Raw genomic sequence first — 22,018 nt, 5'->3', positions numbered from 1 at the left:
AAGCCTGAGTCTCTTTGGAGAAACGTTTAATGAAAGTAAAGCTGTTATCGGCTTCATCACAAGGTCTGGACACAATTTATTTCTTCATCCCCCTTCATCAACAACCCCCCTTTTTTATTGCTTCGGGGCCAACGCCTGGGGTCCAGCGTATCCAGGTAGGAGCACCGTGACACGTGCACCAACATTAGGGACATTTAGGCCACCCTACACCACTCTGGCATTCCTACACCTGGGTACCATCCACAGTATCACTAAAAAGGGGCCCTGTGCCCTTGTTGCTTCACTGCTTCAGTACTTTTTTCCTCTTAAAGGGCCCTTTGGGGAGGCGCCCGTTGCAAACCTATGGCACGCGTGCCAGAGGGGGCACTCAGAGCCCTCTCTGTTGGCACACAGCTCTGTGTGGGCCATGCTTAGGGTTGCCACCTGTGTATTATTAGGGATCATTCAGACGGGCGTAGTATTTTGCGGACCGGCACTATGATAGAAATGACTATTCTTGCTCTATCTTTCTTGCTGTATCTTTCTTGCAGGGCCACCGAACTGAACATCTTTTGTGGCGCTATTGAAATGAATGGGTCCGCACCCGTTCCGCAAAATTGCAGAACGTATGCGGACCCATTTATATGGTCGTCTGGGCCCTTACTAATGGGCACTTCTATTGTGGAGAGCTGATTAGTACAGCCTTTGCCCCCCTCTTCTGCTTGTGGTAAAAAAATAAAACACACCTTATCCATTTCATTGCGCCACGGGATACAGTCACTGCTCACAGGATGCACAGGACAAGATGCGCAGGTCTTTCTAGAGGCCACTAATAGGGGTCTTATTAATACTGGGCGCCACCACTTGGGGCATTATTAATACTGGAAGCCACTATTAGGGCATTATTAATACTGGGAGCCACTATTAGGGCATTATTAATACTGGGAGCCACTATTAGGGCATTATTAATACTGGGAGCCACTATTGGGGCATTATTAATACTGGAAGCCACTATTAGGGCATTATTAATACTGGGGGACACTATTGGGGCATTATTAACACTGGGTGCCACTATTAGGGCATTATTAATACTGGGAGCCACTATTGGGGCATTATTAATACTGGGGGACACTATTGGGGCATTATTAATACTGGGAGCCACTATTAGGGCATTATTAATACTGGGAGCCACTATTAGGGCATTATTAATACTGGGGGCCACTATTGGGGCATTATTAATACTGGGAGCCACTATTAGGGCATTATTAATACTGGGAGCCACTATTAGGGCATTATTAATACTGGGGCCACTATTGGGGCATTATTAATACTGGGAGCCACTATTAGGGCATTATTAATACTGGGAGCCACTATTAGGGCATTATTAATACTGGGGCCACTATTGGGGCATTATTAATACTGGGAGCCACTATTAGGGCATTATTAATACTGGAAGCCACTATTGGGGCATTATTAATACTGGGGGCCACTAAAAGGGGCCTTATTAATACTAGGGGTCACTAATGGATCATTTTTAATACTATGGGGCGGTAATGGGGGCATTCATTTTACTGGAGCCTATCTTCAACCATGCCCCTACAGTTTAACTTGGACAGTATTTTTCATTTTGCTTTGTTGGGACTTCGCGATAAATAAGTGGGTTTCAGGTTGCAGTTTGGGCACTCTGTCTGTAAAAGGTTTTCCGTCACAGCATGCCGCTGTGCATTGTAGATTATAGGCACATGCCAGGCAATGGTCTTCTATATAAACAATCAATTCATAAGGCAGGGCGTGTGACATTATGGAATTTAAAGGGGTTCTCCGGGCTTTTAATATTGATGACCACTCCTCAGTATACGTCATCAATATCAGATCGGCGGAGGTCTGACACCCGGCACCCCCGCCGATCAGCTGTATGATGGGAAGACGTGTGCCATCTCCCTTCTCTCTTCCTGCTCACTGCTGCTATGTCTATGGCGAGCAGGTAAAGAGAAGGGAGACGGCATGCACGCACGGCGCGCACCTTCCTTTCATACAGCCGATCGGCAGGGGTGCCGAGTGTCAGACCCCCGCCGATCTGATAGTGATGATCTATCCTGAGGATAGGTCATCAATAGTAAAACCCCGGAGAACCCCTTTAAGGTAAGAAGTTATTGATTTCTTGGCATAGCGTTGACTTCATTGACAGGATTTTTAATGTTGCTTTGAATGTGGATGGAAAAAAGTTTAACTCAAGATAATTACAGCAGAAGTAAAAGCAAGGTGTGTACAAAGTCAAAGGGGTTTTCCTGGAGTTCATTACTGAGGGCCTATCCTGAGGATAGGTCATCAATATCTGATCCATGGGGGTCTGACTCCTGGTACCCCCGACGATCAGCTGTTTTAATAGGCTGCTATACGCCTCCCTTTCCTAGTCCAGTGATGTCAAATTCATTGGTCACATGGCCTAGGTGCAGCGCAATCCATTTTGAAGTGTTTACGACTTTTCAATCACTTTTTATTCAATTTATTTTGGGAGATAAAGTGATATAAAAATTGCATATCACCCATTTCGATTTTTTTTTTTTCCGTTATGGTGTTCACTGTACAGGATGAATACAGTTATATCCTAACAGTGCAGGCGTTTGGGGACACGGCGATGCAAATGAACTTTATATTTTTATTGTTTATTTTTATTCATCCATAAAATGTCCTGTTCAATGGCCAAGACCAAAATTTGGAAAGAAGGATGTCCCTATTACAAATATTCGCTAGAAACAAAGTGAAGTTATTGCTTATACTGCCAATGTATGTTTGTTTAGGGCCCCTTTAACAACGCAATAAAACCCAGCATTGTGGAAATAGCACAGCTCGACCATAGACTAACATTTTTACTGGGTTAAAAGATGAGAAATGGAACATAAGGTATGGAAGCACTCAAAGCCAGATAGCTGCTGCAAAGCCCGTCAAAGTACATAAAACAGGATGAAGACTAGAAGGACATAGTATGGGCCATCTCCTATCTGTAGATCACGCTTAGACTTCATATTGATGTGTTGGACATCATTTTCATTGGCAATGAAGCATATTGTAAGAAGGGGACAATATAAACCAGAGTAAAAAAAACATGTTGTTATTAGAAAAGTAAAGTTTCTTGGAGAAAGTCTAATTTATGAGTTGCTGAACTCATGTCAATGAAAACATTTTGTAAAACAACGACGTTGTCAAACTCGTTACTTTGCCCCTGATAAGACAGAATTTACTGTACCTGGAGGAAAGACATTTTCCTTATCAGCGAAAGCAGTTTTTATCTGAGAGGCTTCAGCACAAAAATAAGAAAATAGTTTACCACATTTCCTGCAGAATGTGGCCGCCACAGAAAACATAGTGGTTAAGATGCCTATAAGCTGGTCATACACATTAGATAAACGTTGACCAAACCCGATGATTTTGGCAGGACCTGCCGACAATCTAATTGGCATTGGAGCCTCCTGCCTTTCTCAAAATGGCAGATGTGAGGGGAGATAAGGATCAGGAGCTAAAATATTTGGCAAATGCATTTTTGACAGGTGGGGGGGGGGGCAGTTGACGGGAGATCTAATGTGTATTGCTAGCTGTACCTATAGGGACCTATAACTGTGTGCTTAGGTGACCCTGTGGGAAAACACAGAATTTTGAGTATTCAATAACAGAAGAGTCAGCTCACCTAAAAGCGTATAGACTTGGATTTCCGGCAGAGGTTGAAGTACATACAGTAGATGTGTGTCACCGCCAGCTCTCTGAGAAGGTCTGGCAGACGTTCTTCTGTACCTCTTGCATGATGTTCTTTGTTTTGGTTTCACTTTGTCATCTCCTTTCCTTCTCCCAGCTGTCACCTATTTACACTGATTGCCTCCCTTTATATTCCCTCCCATACTGCCTCACTTTGCAGTTTATACTACTTCCTGGATTGTGTTCACTGCTGGAGGCTGCAACTGGTGATTCCTCAGATAAGTCTTTTTTCCTTTATTTGTGTTTCCTTGCTGGCTTGATTCTAGGTGACCCTGACTCCGTCCTTATTAAGTGCAGTGAGCCGGTGGTCGTGTCCCCTCACTATTATAGGGTTTTCAGGTGTCACACAGTCTAGGTACGAGGGCATGCAATCGTCTATCATAAAGACCTTTGCATGAGCCTAGCAGTCAGGGAGAGCTCTAGGGGTTTTATAGGGCTCACCCATATGTTCCTTAGTTTGGGATCAAGTCAGTCGGATGTTTATTTATAACTTCCAGTTTTCTGCAACACCATCCGTGACAATGTGTCACGACTCACCAGCACTTACAATGATGCTTCTTTAGTGAGAAATCTATCTGGAACATCAGCATGAAGTAGGCTTATGCGTTGTGAACCTCACAAAGTTCTCACTCATGGAATAAATTGACATGTTACCATTTAAAGCCACATTCAGCCAATAGAAAAACACCTAGTAGGTGGATCAATTGATAGACACTCAAGAATGCTCTAAAACTAACATAAAAGAAACACAGTGTAAACAATATACCGTGTATCACATAACCTTTTTTCATATCGCATACAAAGGCTAACAATCCAAGAAACTTCTTTCCAGGAGGGGGAGTCAGTGTTGAATCCTATGTATATCAAATACTTGCTGTAAAGAAACAGAGGTGAGGAATAATATAGGGTTATTGTCCAGGACCACCAGCAACAAACTCTAAATTAGCTTACTTTATTCCTTCACCACTCCAGTTAGTAGTTCTAAGGCTACCCCTAGATGTTTACCAACAGTTGTACTCGGCTGCTGGGAACCCGGACTACATCTGTGGAGTAAGGCGGCATAAAACAGGTGCAACCTCACAGGTAGAAGATGCCAAGGAGCAGCAAAAGAGAAGTACAGTGGGAGCCAAGTGGTTGGAGCCAAGAGACAAGCCACAATCAGTAAACAAGGAGTTAATTCAAAGACAAACCAAAGTCAGTACACAGGAAGGTCCAACAGAAATGTGGGAGACAAGTCAGTAGACAAGAAATTAAAATCCAGAGACAAGCCAAATTGGCATTCATTCAATCGCCTGCAACATCGGGAGAAACATGAGAGGGACTCCCACAATTTAACTTTTTACATCTTTGGGACCGATCAAGCCCTCCCAAGCTGATTATTGTTAAAGATGTTGTCTCATCTTAGACATTGGTGGTATATCGCTAGGATATGCCACCAACGTCAGATAGAGGTGGGCAGGGCTGGCTCCAGGTTCATGTGGGCCCTTGGGCGATAAATCCCAGTGGGCCCCCTTGAGGCATTTTTTTACATTTACATGTCCCCCTGTGGCTCCCACACGGTATAATGACCCCCAGTGGCCCCTATACAGTATAATGACCACTAGTGGCCTTTCACACAGTATCAGGGGCGGACATACCGCCTGTGCAGCCGGTTCAGATGCACAGGGGCCCAGCGGGGGAGGGGGCCCTCCACAGGACGCACAGACAGCTGATTATTCTAATGGTGAAGCAGAGAGCCGCCCGCTCCCAGCTTCACCATTCATAACTCCATCCAGCATGTAGAAGGGCCCCCCTGGCAAACTGAGGCTCACTGAGGACGTGCTGTGCCGTCCACAGCTCTGGGCAGCCCGTCCTGAGCTGTACCTGTGATCGCCCTGCCTCCTGTGGCAGGCCTGTGCTGAGCCACTTCACTGTGTTGGTAGCTCTGCCCCTTCTAGTGATGGTGGTAGCTCCGCCCCCGTCTAGTGATGGCGGTAGCTCCGCCCCATCTAGTGATGATGGTAGCTCCGCCCCCGTCTGGTGATGATGGTAGCTCCGCCCCCGTCTGGTGATGATGGTAGCCCCGCCCCCGTCTGGTGATGATGGTAGCTCCGCCCCCATCTAGTGATGATGGTAGCTCACATCTGGTCCTCTCCTAGCTTTTCAGCACCTCAGAGTTGGTGCCTGCAGCAAACCAGCAACTCAGGAGAAAGTGAGTGAGGACTGGAGGTCGCCCCTGTGCCCGCTGTCCCTGCCAGACACTGAACTCGACACTTGGTATGTTATTTTTTTCACTCCACCCATCACCCCTGTCCCCCTCTGGCCCTGGCCCACACTCATATGGATGTGGTCCATGTGCGATCCGCATATTTTTGCAGACCCATTGACTTAAATGGGTCTGCAGACCGCATTTTGTAGAGAAGTATAGGACGTGTCACATTTTCTGTTTTGTGCAGAACGGACATACGGATATGGAAAGCACATAGAAGTAATTTGCTTTCTGCATCCTTATGTCTGTTCCCCAAAGGATAGAAAACGGTGACCTGTCCTATACTGGTCCCCAACATGCAGGCTCGTTAATGGGTCTGCAAAAAAAAGGGTAGATAGCACATGGACGTCATCCGTAATTTGCAGATCACAAAATGCATATGGTTCGTGTCGTGTAAATTGGTTAAAAGTGTTGCTCAGACACTCAGGGGGTCATTTATTAGGACCAGCGTTTTAGACCCCGATCTTAATAACCCCTATATCTGGCGGTGCTTCCGCTGAAGTTATGGAGAGGCGCCGGCCTCTTCATAACCCTTGGTGGATCCTCCGCCAGTTCTACATGTTATAGATGTCCCAGTTCTAGATGTAGATAATTTTCTACCCCTAAACCAGGCGTAGAAAATGGTGAATGAGACGGACCTGTCGCCCCTCCCCTTCCCCGTCTACTCATTTAGACATGGCGTGAGCGGGGCAGAGGCGTATTTCGGGATAATAAATGACCCCCTCAGGTTCTTCTGATCAGACACGGAGAAAGAGCAAAAACATTTCCGACACCCAACAATTATCAAATCAGAAGGGTCCACGTACGATACCTGCTGAGCGTGGCATGGTTGCTTTGTCTGGTGTCGGCAAATGGCATGCACCGGGGTCCCTCCACGGGTGATGTCAGATTAAATCCTCTTTCAATAGCGAATTTTCCTACTGGATGCGATGTGTGCAGCAAATGCATATCATCCAGACTGAATCCAGACCCATTCATTTCAATGGGTCTGTGTGAGGGGGCACATATCAGGGCATAGTACTGTGAGGGGCACATATCTGGCATAGTACTGTGAGGGGCACATATCTGGCATAGTACTGTGAGGGGCACATATCAGGGCATAGTACTGTGAGGGGCACATATCTGGCATAGTACTGTGAGGGGCACATATCTGGCATAGTACTGTGAGGGGCACATATCTGGCATAGTACTGTGAGGGGCACATATCTGGCATAGTACTGTGAGGGGCACATATCTGGCATAGTACTGTGAGGGGCACATATCTGGCATAGTACTGTGAAGGGGCACATATCTGGCATAGCTACTGTGAAGGGGCACATATCTGGTATAACTACTGTGAGGGGTACATATCTGGTCATAGCTACTGTGAGGGGCACATATCTGGGCATAACTACTGTGAAGGGGCAGATATCTGGTATAACTACTGTGAGGGGCACATATCTGGCCATAACTACTGTGAGGGGGCACATATCTGGTATAACTACTGTGAGGGGCACATATCTGGCATAGCTACTGTGAGGGGCACATATCTGGTATAACTACTGTGAGGGGCACATATCTGGTCATAGCTACTGTGAAGGGGCACATATCTGGTATAGCTACTGTGAAGGGGCACATATCTGGTATAACTACTGTGAGGGGCACATATCTGGTATAACTACTGTGAGGGGCACATATCTGGGCATAACTACTGTGAAGGGGCAGATATGTGGATATAAGTACTGTGAGGGGCACATATCTGGATATAAGTACTGTGAGGGGCACATATCTGGATATAAGTACTGTGAGGGACACATATCTGGATATAACTACTGTAAAAGGGGGCACATATCTGGGCATAAGTGCTGTGAAGGGGGCATAGTGTGGGCGTTACTACTATGTGCTGGCCTTGGGAGGAGTTAGAGGCGTGGCCTAGTATGAATAAAATATATAAACACATTGACCCATATTATCAAGATTTTTTTTTATTTTGCACGTATATATTTATATCTGTATGGGTGTTTTTTTTTGGGGGGGGGGGCCCAGGTACATACTTTGCACAGGGGTCCTCTGCTTTCTGTGTCCGCCCCTGCACAGTATAATGACCCCCCCAATTCCCCCCCACTGTATAATGACCCCCAGTGGCGCTCCATTCAGAATAATAACCCCCAGTCGCCCCCCATTCATAATAATGACCACCAGTAGCCCCCACACTGGGGGAATACTGTATGGAGGGGGTCATTATACTGAATGGAGGGTCATTGGAGATCATTATACTAATTGGGGGACACTGGGGGTCATTATACTATGTAAAGGGCCCTCACAGTATAATGACACCACAGTGGCCCTCCATTCAGAATAATGACCCCCAGTCGCCCCCACACTGGGGGTTATGCTTTATGGAGGGGCACTGGGGGTCATTATATTGAATGGGGGCTCTGGTTGTCATTATACTAAATGGAGGGTCAATGGGGATCATTATACTAAATGGGGGGCACTGGGGGTCATTATACTGTGTAAGGGGCCCTCACAGTGTAATGACCCCTCAGTGGCCCCTTCATATACCTATCATTGCTGGAGCGCAGGGTATCCGGCGGTCCTGTCATTCACTAACCGCAGCTCCCTGCGCTCCTTCTCTCCTCCGGCCCGCTGCAGCAGTGAGACACACGTCATGACGTCACCCCTGGGCCAGCCCTGGAGGAGAGAAGGAGCTGTGCAGTGATGTAGCTAGAACTGACTGGGCGCCACAGCAAATTTTAGTACGCCCTTCCCCCCCAGTGGGTTCACATTATGTTTTTCCTATCGGTTTGATGTATACAAATGTGCAGCACTCCACGTTTTTGTATCCTGCAGAGTCCAGTAAAAAATGCGTACGTTAACGTATATATGTTTTTTTTTACAATGGAACTGTATGGTGAACGGACGCCACTGTACGGCATCAGTCTGACGCATCTGTTAATGTATCCATTTTTGGTATACATTAAATGGATGGCACAAATGGGATGTGAATCCAGCCCTAGTGTTAGGATAAGCACCAGTACACATCGGAGCAGCGTGGCGGAGAGGGGAGGCCGCCATGTACTGACAGAGCGATACCTGGTCCTGGTGGTCAGGGATGAGGACTGTGTCTCCCAAGGATCATTTATCTGATGGGAAATACAGGGCACAGTATAATATACTAGAATCTGTATACTATAATCATATTAGCCCTACCCCCGAATAATAATACAATTAGGGGGTCATTTATTGTATAGATACGTCTATATTAGGCGTATTTCTGACACAGATTGTGGCGCAAAGGTCCTTAGCACCGCAATCTGTACTTTTCCCGCACATGCCAGTTCTAAAAAAAGTGGCGTGGGCAGGGAAGGGGATGCAGTTATTGGATACCACCGCCATATATTGATAACACCGCCATACAATGATAAAACCACCATACAGTGACCGGATAAAAGGGTATAAGAGAGCACAGTACAAGGAATGACTAGGGGCACTGCACAGGGTGTGGTAAGAGGGCACAATACAGGGTATAAAGGGGCACAGTACAGGGTGTGGTAAGAGGGCACAATGCAGGGTATAAAGGGGCACAGTACATGGTTGGGGGCACAGTCACATGACCCTGTGACGTTAGAAGGTCACAGGGTCAGATGCCACCATAATGAGAGGCAGAGGAGTGTGACAGGGGCCCGGGGCCCTGGAATGACAGGAGGGGTGGACAGAGCAAGTAGGTGGAAGTGGCTCTGAGGGGGATTCATACAAGAAGTAGTGGCAGGAGGTCTGTGCAGGGCAGCAATAGGAGATATGAGGGTGGGACAGGAGCTCTGGATACATGAGGGAGGAAAGGAGACAGCAGGGGCTCCTTGAAGATGAGATAGGACAGGATATGGGGGGGGGGGGGGGGCAGGTGTCATGAAGGCAAACTGCTTAATGAAGCAGTAAAATAACTAAATAGAATGAAGCAGCACCCAGCAGCAGCACGAATAGTTCCCTCCCTCCTGTCCCACAGAGAAAAGACAGTCACAGTGCAGACTTACTCACAGACTATCTTCACACTTCTGCTCCAGCCCTGCCTCAGGCAGCATGTCCTGTGTAGAGGGGGCGTGTCTGAGTCTCTGCAGCAGCCGGCCTCATGTGACTCAGAGGGCCCACCAAAGTGGTACTGCGTAAGTGAAATGACAGCAGTGAGAGCTTCCATCTGTATTGATGGAAGTGCTCATAGCAGCTCCGTGGGCCCCCCCAGGAGCATTGGGCCCCGGCACTTGCCTGGGGATGCCGGGTTATGACGCCGGTGTTCCCTTAGATTTCCCTACCTCATGAGATTTCTCTACCTTCGTCACTTCCGGCCGCACCGGACATGACATGAGGAGGTGTGGCGGAGGTGTGCCGCATCGCACAGGCGCACAACAACGGGTAGGGAAGTTTCACAGCAGAGTTAGCTGGACACCGGCCGACACTGCGCATGCGTCGGGGGACTCACCAGAGGTTAGCGTAGGGAAAAATTACGGGAGAGTGCGCAGGCACGGTGATCGGATGGATGTTCTCAGCTGGACACCGGCCGACACTGCGCATGCGCTGGGAGCCTCACCAGCGGTTAGGGTAGGGAAAAAGCACTGGCCCGTAATTTTTCCCTTCAAGAACCGCTGGTGAGGCTCCCAGCGCATGCGCAGTGTCAGCCGGTGTCCAGATACCTTCTGTGAAATTTCGCTACCGCGTCGTAGTGCGCCTGCGCGGCGCGGCACACCTCCGCCACACCTCCTCACGTCATGTCCGATGCGGCCAGAGTAACGAATGTAGGGAAATCTAACGAGGTAGGGAAATCTAACACTGGCCCTGGGTGTGGGACCCGCACCTATCTCCAGAACAGGACCCCAGAAGAGAACGGAAAGTAGCCACTAGCCACGCATGCACGACCACCCTCTATTCATTTCTATAGAACTACTGAAAATAGCTGGCAAAATCTCAGGCAATTGCATAGAAGTGATTGGAGAGAGGACGCATTTACACAGTGCACTCGTCATTCATTTATTTGGGACCTCCGAAAATAGCCAAGCCACATTCGCTCAGCTATTTTCGGAACTCCCATATAAATGAATGCAGAGTGCTCCTTGCATGTGTGATGGGCTCTAGCAATATGCCACAAATGTCTAAGCTGAGAAAAACCCTACTTCAGAGAGAGGGAATAGATGGGTTTTCACACTACGAGCTATGACACAGAAGGGACCGCATCAGCATTTAACGAGAAACTACTACCACTTTATTTTTTATGTAAATATTATAAGCGTTTTTATAAAAATGTATTCTACTTTCCGTCCTGGCTCTTTAACTTCCTCTTTGTTTGGACTTTTAGCACTGCAGACAGTCTCCCTTTCCATTACTTAGTCAGACCATGGCTGTGACCAGAAAGAGCCATTAGAGCGTCACCCATTTCACCAATCAATGCAATTCTCTTCTATGGACACCTTTATTTAAGCCTATCATGAGAACAATAGAGCTGTCATGCTGGTATTCCAATTCTACACCTACCATTATCATTACCGGGTACAAAACATCTTCTCCTCACAGCAGCAGTAAACTGTCAATAGATGACTTATCGCTAGAGGTGATCTTATTATTTGTGTTGACTGCTATAGAAGGGCGATGTATTTAAAGGGTACCTGTCATCAACTTTATGCTGCCCATACTAACAGGTGAGTTGATTTCTGTCATTTAAAAGTTAAAAGTAAGTGGTTGCCGAGAACCAACATCACAATCATTGCAGACTGGGCCTGGAAAAGAGTCACGGACACCTGAGAAGAGTCCTGGTTATTCATGTTCTCCTGCCACCTGCTGATGACTGACAGTCTTCTACCTAGTTTTCTCCCTTTCTCTCTAGTACAGATCTGTCAATCATCAGCAGATGGGCGAGAGAGCAGGAGATTATGAATAACCAGGACTCTTCTCAGGTAGATTTGGCTCTTTTCAAGGTTTGGGCTGCAATGATTATAAAGCTGGTTCTCAGCAACCATTTACTTTTAGCTCATGAGTGACACACCGCTGAGATCTGCATTTCTGTTAATTTATGCTGCCCTCAGTGAGGTCATGGGAACCACTGAGTTCCCGCAATTTGACGTAATAGTACGTCATAGTGATCGCGCGGGCACCGGAGCGGTGCGTGCGCGATCACTGCAGGGGCCCGGCAGTCCGTGGTAGCCGGGCCCCTTCTGTATCCGCCGGCATCGCTGTAAAAGCCGGTGCCGGGCAGATTAACCCCCTCTATGCCGCGGTCCGTTCTGACCGCGACATAGAAGAGGTTTGCGGCAGGTGAGTGATCGCATCGAGTCCCCGCGCTGCTGTGGCGGGGACCCGATGCGACACAAGGCAGCCCGATGCCGTGCAGAGGCTGCCCAATGCCTTGCACGGCATCCGGAACTGCCTTCTACGGCAGCCGAGGAGATCCAGCCTCAGGCCCGTCTCCTAGGCAACCTGTTAGTGTATGACTCAGTGTCATACACTAACAGGCAATGCATTACAATACAGATGTATTGTAATGCATTGCAGAGGGGATCAGACCCCATAAGTGAATGTCATAAATAAAGTAAAGTAAAAAAAAGTAAAAAAAAGTGTTTTTAATAAAATAATAAAGTAATAAAATTAATAAAGTAAAAAAGATAAAAAAAACCCTTTCCCTTATTTTATAATAATAAACAGAATTTTTTTATAAAAACACACATATTAGGTATCTCCGCGTCCGTAATTACCGGCTCTATAAATATATCACATGATCCACCCTGTCCGATAAACACCATAAAAAATAAAAAAAATAAAAACAGTGTAAACAAATGACATTTTTATCACCTTACATCACAAAAAGTGCAACACCAAGCGATCAAAAAGGCGTATGCCCTCCAAAATGGTATCAATAAAACCGTCACCTCATCCTGCAAAAAATGAGCCCCTACCTAAGACAATCGCCCAAAAAAAAAAAAAAACTATAGCTCTCAGAACATGGAGAAACTGAAACAATTTTTCTTGTTTCAAAACTGCTATTATTGTGCTAAAGTAAAATACATTAAAAATATATATATATATATTAGGTATCGCCACGTCCGTAACAATCAGCTCTATAAAAATATTACATGACCTAACCACTCAGGTGAACACCGTCAAAAAAAAAAAAAAACTGTGTAAAAAAAGTTTTACATCACAAAAATTGCAACAGCAAGTGATCAAAAAGGCATATGCCCCCCAAAATAGTACCAATCAGACCGTCCCACAAAAAATGAGACCCTACCTAAGAGAATCGGTCAAAAAATAAAAAAGCTATGGCTCTCAGACTATGGAGACACTAAAATATCATTATTTCGGTTTCAAAAATGCTATTATTGTGTAAATCGTAACTGCTATTATTGTGCTAAAGTGAAAAAATTAAAAAAGTATACATATTAGGTATCGCCACGTCCGTAACAACCAGCTGTATAAAAATATCACATGAACTAACCACTCAGGTGAACACCGTAAAAAAAAAAAAAAACTGTGTAAAAAAAAGCCATTTTTGTCACATTAGATCACAAAAATTGCAACAGCAAGTGATCAAAAAGGCATATGCCCCCCAAAATAGACCATCACCTCCTCCCGCAAAAAATGAGACCCTACCTAAGAGAATCGGTCAAAAAATAAAAAAGCTATGGCTCTCAGACTATGAGACACTAAAATATCATTATTTCGGTTTCAAAAATGCTATTATTGTGTAAATCGTAAATAAATAAGAAAAAGTAGATATTAGGTATTACCACGTGCGTAACGATCTGCTCTATAAAAAAGTCACATGACCTAATCTCTCAGGTAAACGCTGTAAAAATTAAAAATAAAAACGGTGCCAAAACATCCATTTTTTTGTTACCTTGCCTCACAAAAAACTTAATATAGAGCAATAAAAAAATCATATGTACCCCAAAATAGTACTAATAAAACTCCCACCTTAGGGGTGCATCAGGGGGGCTTCAAATGGGACATGGCATCTAAAAACCAGTTCAGCTAAATTTGCCTTCCAAAAACCATATGGAGTTCCTTTCCTTCTGCGCCCTGCTGTGTGCCCGTACAGCAGTTTACGATCACATGTGGGGTGGTTCTGTAAACCGCAGAATCAGGGTAATAAATATTGAGTTTAATTGGCTGTTATCCCTTGCTTTACTACTGGAAAAAATATATTAAAATGTAAAATCTGCCAAAAAAGTGAAATTCTGAAATTTCATCTCCATTTTCCATCAATTCTTGTGGAACACCTAAAGGGTTAATAAAGTTTGTAAAATCCGTTTTGTATACCTTGAGGGGTGTAGTTTCTAAAATGGGGTCATTTTTGGGTGGTTTCTATTATGTAAGCCTCACAAAGTGACTTCAGACCTGAACTGGTCCTTAAAAAGTGGGTTTTGGAAATTTTCCGAAAAATTTCAAGATTTGCTTCTATACTTCTAAGCCTTCTAACGTCCTCAAAAAATAAAATGTCTTTTTCAAAATGATCCAAACATGAAGTAGACATATGGGGAATGTAAAGTAATTACTATTTTTGAAGGTATTACTATCTATTATAAAAGTAGAGAAATAGAAATTTGGAAATTTGCTAATTTTTCGAAATTTTTGGTAAATTTTGTATTTTTTTATGAATAAAAATGATTTTTTTAAACTTATTTTTACCACTGTCATGAAGTACAATATGTGACGAGAAAACAATCTCAGAATGGCCTGTATAAGTAAAAGCGTTTTAAAGTTATCACCACATAAAGTGACACATGTCAGATTTGCAAAAAATGGCCTGGGCAGGAAGGTGAAAACAGGCCCGGGGTTGAAGGGGTTAAATTTTTTTGGTGTTTTGTAATGTAAAGGAAAGCATACAGGGTGAGTCAATATTTGATTTAAATTGGTAGGCCTGCAAGGTGTATTATTTCTGCTTGTTGTTAATGTACTATTTGATATATACGGGTAGATTTCTATTTGAATGTGTATTACAGATGGTGTCAGAATGGTGAATGGTCGTAAAACAGCGCGTTGTGTGGTCTATAAAATTAACTGAGCTGTGAATAGGGTGTTGTTTTTTCTGTATAGTAATTCAGTTTTTGAATAAGTAATGACACCGGTGTGATGCAGCAATACTCTGCTATTCAACATTTTAACATACATTTTGTCTGAAATATGAGAAATGTCAATATCTATATTGGTGGATTATCCTTCTGTCTGAGTAGTCAGTAAGTACTGTTCAGGGCAGGTCATGGACCTTGGTAGATAGCCAGAGTAGCAGGCTATCTATAAATATATCCCGGGGCAGTTGTGAATATCCAAGAAATGTCATAAATTGAATGAACGCCTGTATTATTATAATAATAATAATAATAATAATAATAATAATAATAATAATAAATAATGATTTTTAATTCCTATTAATCTCATTTAACCCCTATCTGAAATACACTGTATAGATGGCACTATCTGCATCTTGGTATACATGTTAGTGATAGTGCAGGCTGGAGACTTGAGCTCGTGTGATCAGCAGTGGGTGTCAGCAGTTGTATACAGCTGACACCCTGCTGCAATGGCCTGAGATCAGAGATAAGTATTATCCCAGCTGTTTAATGCCTTAGATGCTGCGGTAAACAGTAACTGCGACAGCTAAGTATTTAAAAGGAGTGAGCCCCGTTTGTCACCTCATCGGCTCAGACTGCAGGGTGCAGATGGGTTGCCATCGCAGCTGGTGGCTTAATGAAGGCCAATTTGGTACTCAGAGGCAGAGTTTAATAGTATGATTGTAAGCGTTAAACTCATAAAAACACTGCAATAAGAAAGCATTGAAATGTATTATGAGAGCGATCAAGAGATCGCAAGGTGAAATTCTCTATTTAAAATGTCAAGAAATTATTAAGTCATATTCAGCTGTTGCAGACCCAACAAATTTAACTCTTTTGGTTACTGCTGGTCACCAAACAGCTGTCACGGCCAGGATTGTAGAGTAGCAGTCATCCCATAGAAATGAAAGGGATCGCTATGCCAGGAACAAGAAATCCAGCCGTGTTGGATTTCTTGTGACTTTCTTGTGACCATCATTTTTTTGTGGGGTTTGGTTTTTTTGGCGTTCACTATACACAAAAAATGGCATGACAAGTTTATTCTGTGAGTCTGTACAATTACAGAGATACCAATTTTATATAGTTTTTGCTTTGTTTCACTACTTAAAAAAAAAATAATTTCTTTGGATTACCATATTCTGACACCTGTACCTTTTATTACTTTCTATAGATTTCTTTTTTAGAAGGGACAAGGTGACCAAAAAATGACGAATCAGAATTCTCTTTTTCCGTTAAGACCCCTTTCACACGAGCGAGTATTCCGTGCGGGTGCAATGTGTGATGTGAACGCATTATGCCTGCACTGAATCCGGACCCATTCATTTCAATGGGTCTGTGCACATGAGCGTTGTTTTTCACGCATCAGTTCTGCGTTGCGTGAAAATCACAGCATGTTCTATATTCAGCATTTTTCACGCAACGCTGGCCCCATAGAAGTGAATGTGCGGATGCGATGCGTTTTTCACGGATGGTTGCTAAGAGATGTTGTTTGTATACCTTCAGTTTTTTATCACGAGCATGCAAAACACATTAAATCGCATGGCACCAGAGCGATAAAAACTGAACAACTGAACGCGATTGCATACTAAACTAAATGAACTTGCTTGCGAAATCGCGCATTTTTCACTGAACGCATCCGCAACGCATCCGGACTTAATCCCATCATGCTCGTCTGCAAGGGGCCTAAGGCATTTACTACACAAGATAAATATTTATACATTTTAATAGATTAGACATTCTTGGACTTGGCAATGTCTATTATGTTTATTTTTTTATTATGTATTTATTTTTATATGTAAAATTGGGAAAGGAGGTGATTTGAATGTCTAATATTTTTGTGCTTTTTTTATTTTGAAAAACTTTTTTTCCCCACATACATTTTTAGCCCCCATAGGAAATTTGTACATGTGTCTATGGGATTTTTACAGGCTACCTGTCAGGCTGTGTCTCGGGCACATCTTTTCAGGCAGATCACTATGAGGCTCCATTCACACGTCCGCATTTTCGTTCCGCTTTTTGCGGAACGGAATTGCGGACCCATTCATTTCTATGGGACCTGGAATTGCGGATCCGCACTTCCGGGTCCGCATTTCCGTTCCCGAAAAATATAGAACATGTCCTATTCTTGTCCGCATTTGCGGACAAGAATAGGCATTTTCTATTAAGTGCTGGCGATGTGCGGACCGCAAAATGCGGAATGCACATCGCCGATGTCCGTTTTTTGCGGATCCACACACACGGACGTGTGAATGCAGCCTTACAGCATTGGAATCTCTCACAAGGTCCCAGGCTTTCATGGCAACTGATCAGAGAGCCCCGATCTGTTGTGGGCGCTCCAATCTGGGGGCAGATGCCCCATTCACTACTGACTGTGGCATCTGAGGAGTTTAAGGAAATGTGTCACCAAAAATTTTTATCTGCCAGTTAAATCCAGATAGTAACACATCTTCTTTTCTAATCTGTTTTTATTTTCTGATTGCAGATTTTTTAAATTCTCTTTCCTGAACATGATTATGGGGGCAGCCATCTTGCCTGAGCTGTTCTTAACAGCATTTATACAGCATTAAAAATTGCTTTACAGCAGCCACGTGGTCCGGGAGGGGAACTCATTGACTTCTATAGGAGAGTTCTATGGGAGAGTTTTCTAGGCATGTTCTGTGATCTGTGGAGAGGAAAGAATAGATAAGCTTTGACAACCACCTATTGTGAATGGTGGATCCTGTCTTATCTATACACAGAGGTGATATCATTACAGGCAGGATAAGAATGACAGATAAGCAGATGATGACAGTAAAGTGATCTGTACAGACCAAGAAGTGGTGCCAATTATTAGATATAGTGGCCGGTGCGAAAACTGCAGGATTTTTGTTTTTAGTTTAAATATGAAAAATGACATAGAAAATGAAAAATAACAGCATCAAAAATTAAAAAAAAACTATGTTAAACATAAAAAGTAATTTACCAGTAGGTCATTTTCTAAAGACACATTCCCTTTAAATGACCAGGATCCTTGTGGCTCGGTGGTGGCTGTGTATCAGCTGATGAACTCGCTCCATACACCTCTTGCGCTTTACTGATGTAATGTTTTGTCAGGGGGCGCAAAGGGGCGAGACACGTACAGAACATTAACTTCTCAATGTTTGTATCTGGCGAGCCCCTAATATACATAATTGACGGGAACTTTAGGGAAGGATTTAGGCAGGCATGGGATTCAGCCAGTTCCCTCCAGTTCTCCAGATCCGGTTGTTAAAATTACAACTGGATCGGAGAACCGTGTTAACGTCTGAGTCCCGATCCAGTGCTCTGGCGGCAGCAGGGCAGCTGGAGATGTTTGTTTCCATTGCTTTGCGCACCGCTGATAGTTTAGCTCCTTAGTTGGGTGGTATGTGTGTGTGTAGTGTATATATGGTGTATTTATATATGTGTGCCATGTAATATGGTGTATTTATGTGTCTCTGTGTTGCATATATGTGGTGTATGCATATGTAAACATGTTTTGTGACGCTGCGTGTCTGCTGTTGAGTAGGGACCCTGTTGTTAAAAATTTTAATCCTACCCCTGGATTTAGGAATCCCGTTAAGAGATGCTCCTCTGATTGTCAGAGGAGAATTCCTATCTCTAAATAAATATCTGTGAGTATGCCAAGGACAGTGACCTCAAATATTAATCACTGATGACATCACCACATCATCACGCTCAGCGCAGGTCCTTTGGCAGGTCTTTTCAATCAAGAGAGGAGCGGACTGCCTCTGCGCGAGCGAGTGGATAAGGTGAGTGATTTTTTTCCCCCCGTTCTTTCTAAGAAAACTCCAGCAGCCATTTTAGGAAAAAATATTTGTTACCAAGAAATGCATGGACATTCTTGCTATGTCTAGAATTAAATTTTTCCTACAATTCGCTAGTTAATATGGTGAACCATACGAGAGTGGGGGATCGGTCTGTCATATTCCCTGACACTGCAGGACGAGCTCTGAGTGGAGAATTATGCTCTCCTTTGCCCTTTGTATGGGGGTGGCAGCACAAATCTGTGTGAGCTGGTGCATGCCCAGATGGTCCTGCTGAATAAACCCAGTAAAATACAGAACGTGCAAACTTTAAGTGATATGAATCTGATACCAGAATACTAAGCAAGCAAAATTTCTGGCTTTGTGTCTTTTATTAAGCCATATATTGAGGAGATAGTTCACCTATGAGCAAAAAATTCTCCCTCCTCCTCAATACTTGGCTTGATAAAGGGCACAAGCCCTAAGGCTGGGTTCACACGGGCGTTGCGGGAAAATGTGCGGGTGCGTTGCGGGAACACCCGCGATTTTTCCGCGCGAGTGCAAAACATTGTAATGCGTTTTGCACTCGCGTGAGAAAAATCGCGCATGTTTGGTACCCAAACCCGAACTTCTTCACAGAAGTTCGGGCTTGGGATCGGTGTTCTGTAGATTGTATTATTTTCCCTTATAACATGGTTATAAGGGAAAATAATAGCATTCTGAATACAGAATGCATAGTACAATAGGGCTGGAGGGGTTAAAAAAAAAATAATAATTTAACTCACCTTAGTCCACTTGATCGCGTAGCCCGGCATCTCCTTCTGTCTCCTTTGTTGAACAGGACCTGTGGTGAGCATTATTACAGGAACAGGACCTTTGATGACGTCACTCCGGTCAACACATGATCCATCACCATGGTAAAAGATCATGTGACGTACCATGTGATGACCGGAGTGACGTCATCAAAGGTCCTGTTCCTGTAATTAATGCTCACCACAGGTCCTGTTCAACAAAGGAGACAGAAGGAGATGCCGGGCTACGCGATCAAGTGGACTAAGGTGAGTTAAATTATTTTTTATTTTTTTTAACCCCTCCAGCGCTGTTTTACTATGCATTCTGTATTCAGAATGCTATTATTTTCCCTTATAACCATGTTATAAGGGAAAATAATAATAATCGGGTCTCCATCCCGATCGTCTCCTAGCAACCGTGCGTGAAAATCGCACCGCATCCGCACTTGCTTGCGGATGCTTGCGATTTTCACGCAACCCCATTCACTTCTATAGAGCATGCTGCGATTTTCACACACCGCACAAGTGATGCGTGAAAATCACCGCTCATGTGAACAGCCCCATAGAAATGAATGGGTCGGTATTCAGTGCGGGTGCAATGCGTTCACCTCACGCATCGCATCCGCGTGGAATACTCGCCCGTGTGAAAGGGGCCTAAATGTTGCCTACTTAGAAGCTCAAATTTACAGTCGAGTCACATTATTATGACCACTTCCTACTTTCAATGTTGGCAGGGTGTAGCTCATGAAGGAAGTCACATGTCCTGAGCAGGCTTGGTGGGTATATAAGGTTTGTGATAGGCTGTCTGCACACATCCCTCGTTGCTGTCATGGGTAAAAGGGGCAATTTATCAGAGTTTAAAAAAGGGATGATTATTGGCTTTTGAGCCAAGGGTGGTGGTATTTCTGACACTGCACAGTTTGTGAACCATTCATGTGCCGCTGTGGTAAAAGTGTATTGAGAATGGCAGCATTGTGCATAAGTGATGTGGAGACTGCGAAGCACCACGTGGCATTAATTTGAGAAGTGAACATCAGCTACAGAGGTGCCCAAAGGCGGACCGACGCTACAGTGGAGCAGGTCAGCACCAAAATGAACCAGGGGGCTACCAGACGTGTGTCTAACACAATAGTTCAGCAAACCCTACTGTGTATGGGGCTCCCAAGCAGACAGACAGTCCCTGCACCTCTGATAACCAAGTTGCATGAGGAGAAAAGGTTTCAATTTTCACGGCAGTATCGGAATTGGACCTCCGCTGAGTGTGCTTCACTGAACAAATGGACGTTGCCATGTCAGGCGAGACCCATCAGAAAGCAAATACCCTGCAACCATTGCTGGAGGAACACAAGCTGGTGATGGTAGAATTATGGTCTAGGGAATGTTTTCATGGCCTACTCTGGGCCCACTCATGTTGAAGGGACTCTCTACGGATTTGGGTACGAATCCATCCAGATCACGTACACACTTACCTGATAATTGTCTTCCCGGGGGCGGATGAGATCTTACAGCCGGGCAATGCGGCATGTCACATGGCTAGAAATGTCCGACATTGGCTGGAAGAGCATGACCAAGCAGTTTCTGCTCATCAGTAACAGTGAGGTTTGATATTGCATCCAGAGCTTATGTAAGGACGGATAGGCTGCTTATATATCCCCACATAAGCCCATATAGCGAATTCAATTTTGGATAATGAACACCCTATACATATTTTTATTTGTATAATATCTGGTGGAAACCTTAGTATTTCCCATGAGGAATCCTGCAAGAACCTATACCTACCCCGAGGGCCTAATTTATATCTGTTCTTAGGGCCCCAATCTATATCTGTCCTCAGGAATTCTGCAGCAATCTATATCTCCCCTGAGGGCCCCGCATTATATCGCCCATGAGGAATTCTGCCCTAATCTATATCTCCCCTGAGGCCTCCATTCTATATCTCCCCTGGGAATCGTTTGCCCATTTTTTTTTCTCCTGAGTACCCCAATGTATATCTCCATTGATGGCCCCATTCTATATCTTTCCTGTGGAATCTTGACTCAATCAAAATCTCCCATGAGGGCCCCAATCTATATCTCCCATTAGGAATCCTGACCAAATCTATATTTTCCTTGAGATGAGGGCCTCAATCTATATTTCCCCCCGAGGGCCCCAATGTATATCTCCCCTGAGGGCCCCTTTTGGAGGGACAGTCCCTATTTTGGACCCAAGTCCCTCTGTCTTTTTGATCTTAGATATAGATTTGCATTGTTACACTTACAATATTAATAAAGAAAGTGTTTGTCTGGTTCCTCTATGTATATTTGACCCAAACCGTACAGTATATTATTTCATTATTTGATGCATTTTGGATTTTACAAATTTCTATATTCAGATAATTTTTGCGCTGTTGTGTGCTAAGAAAACTATTAAAGTGTA

The sequence above is a fragment of the Bufo bufo genome, chromosome 5 (assembly GCF_905171765.1).
Source record: "Bufo bufo chromosome 5, aBufBuf1.1, whole genome shotgun sequence".
Classification (NCBI taxonomy): domain Eukaryota; kingdom Metazoa; phylum Chordata; class Amphibia; order Anura; family Bufonidae; genus Bufo; species Bufo bufo.
This window is presented reverse-complemented; position numbering follows the sequence as displayed.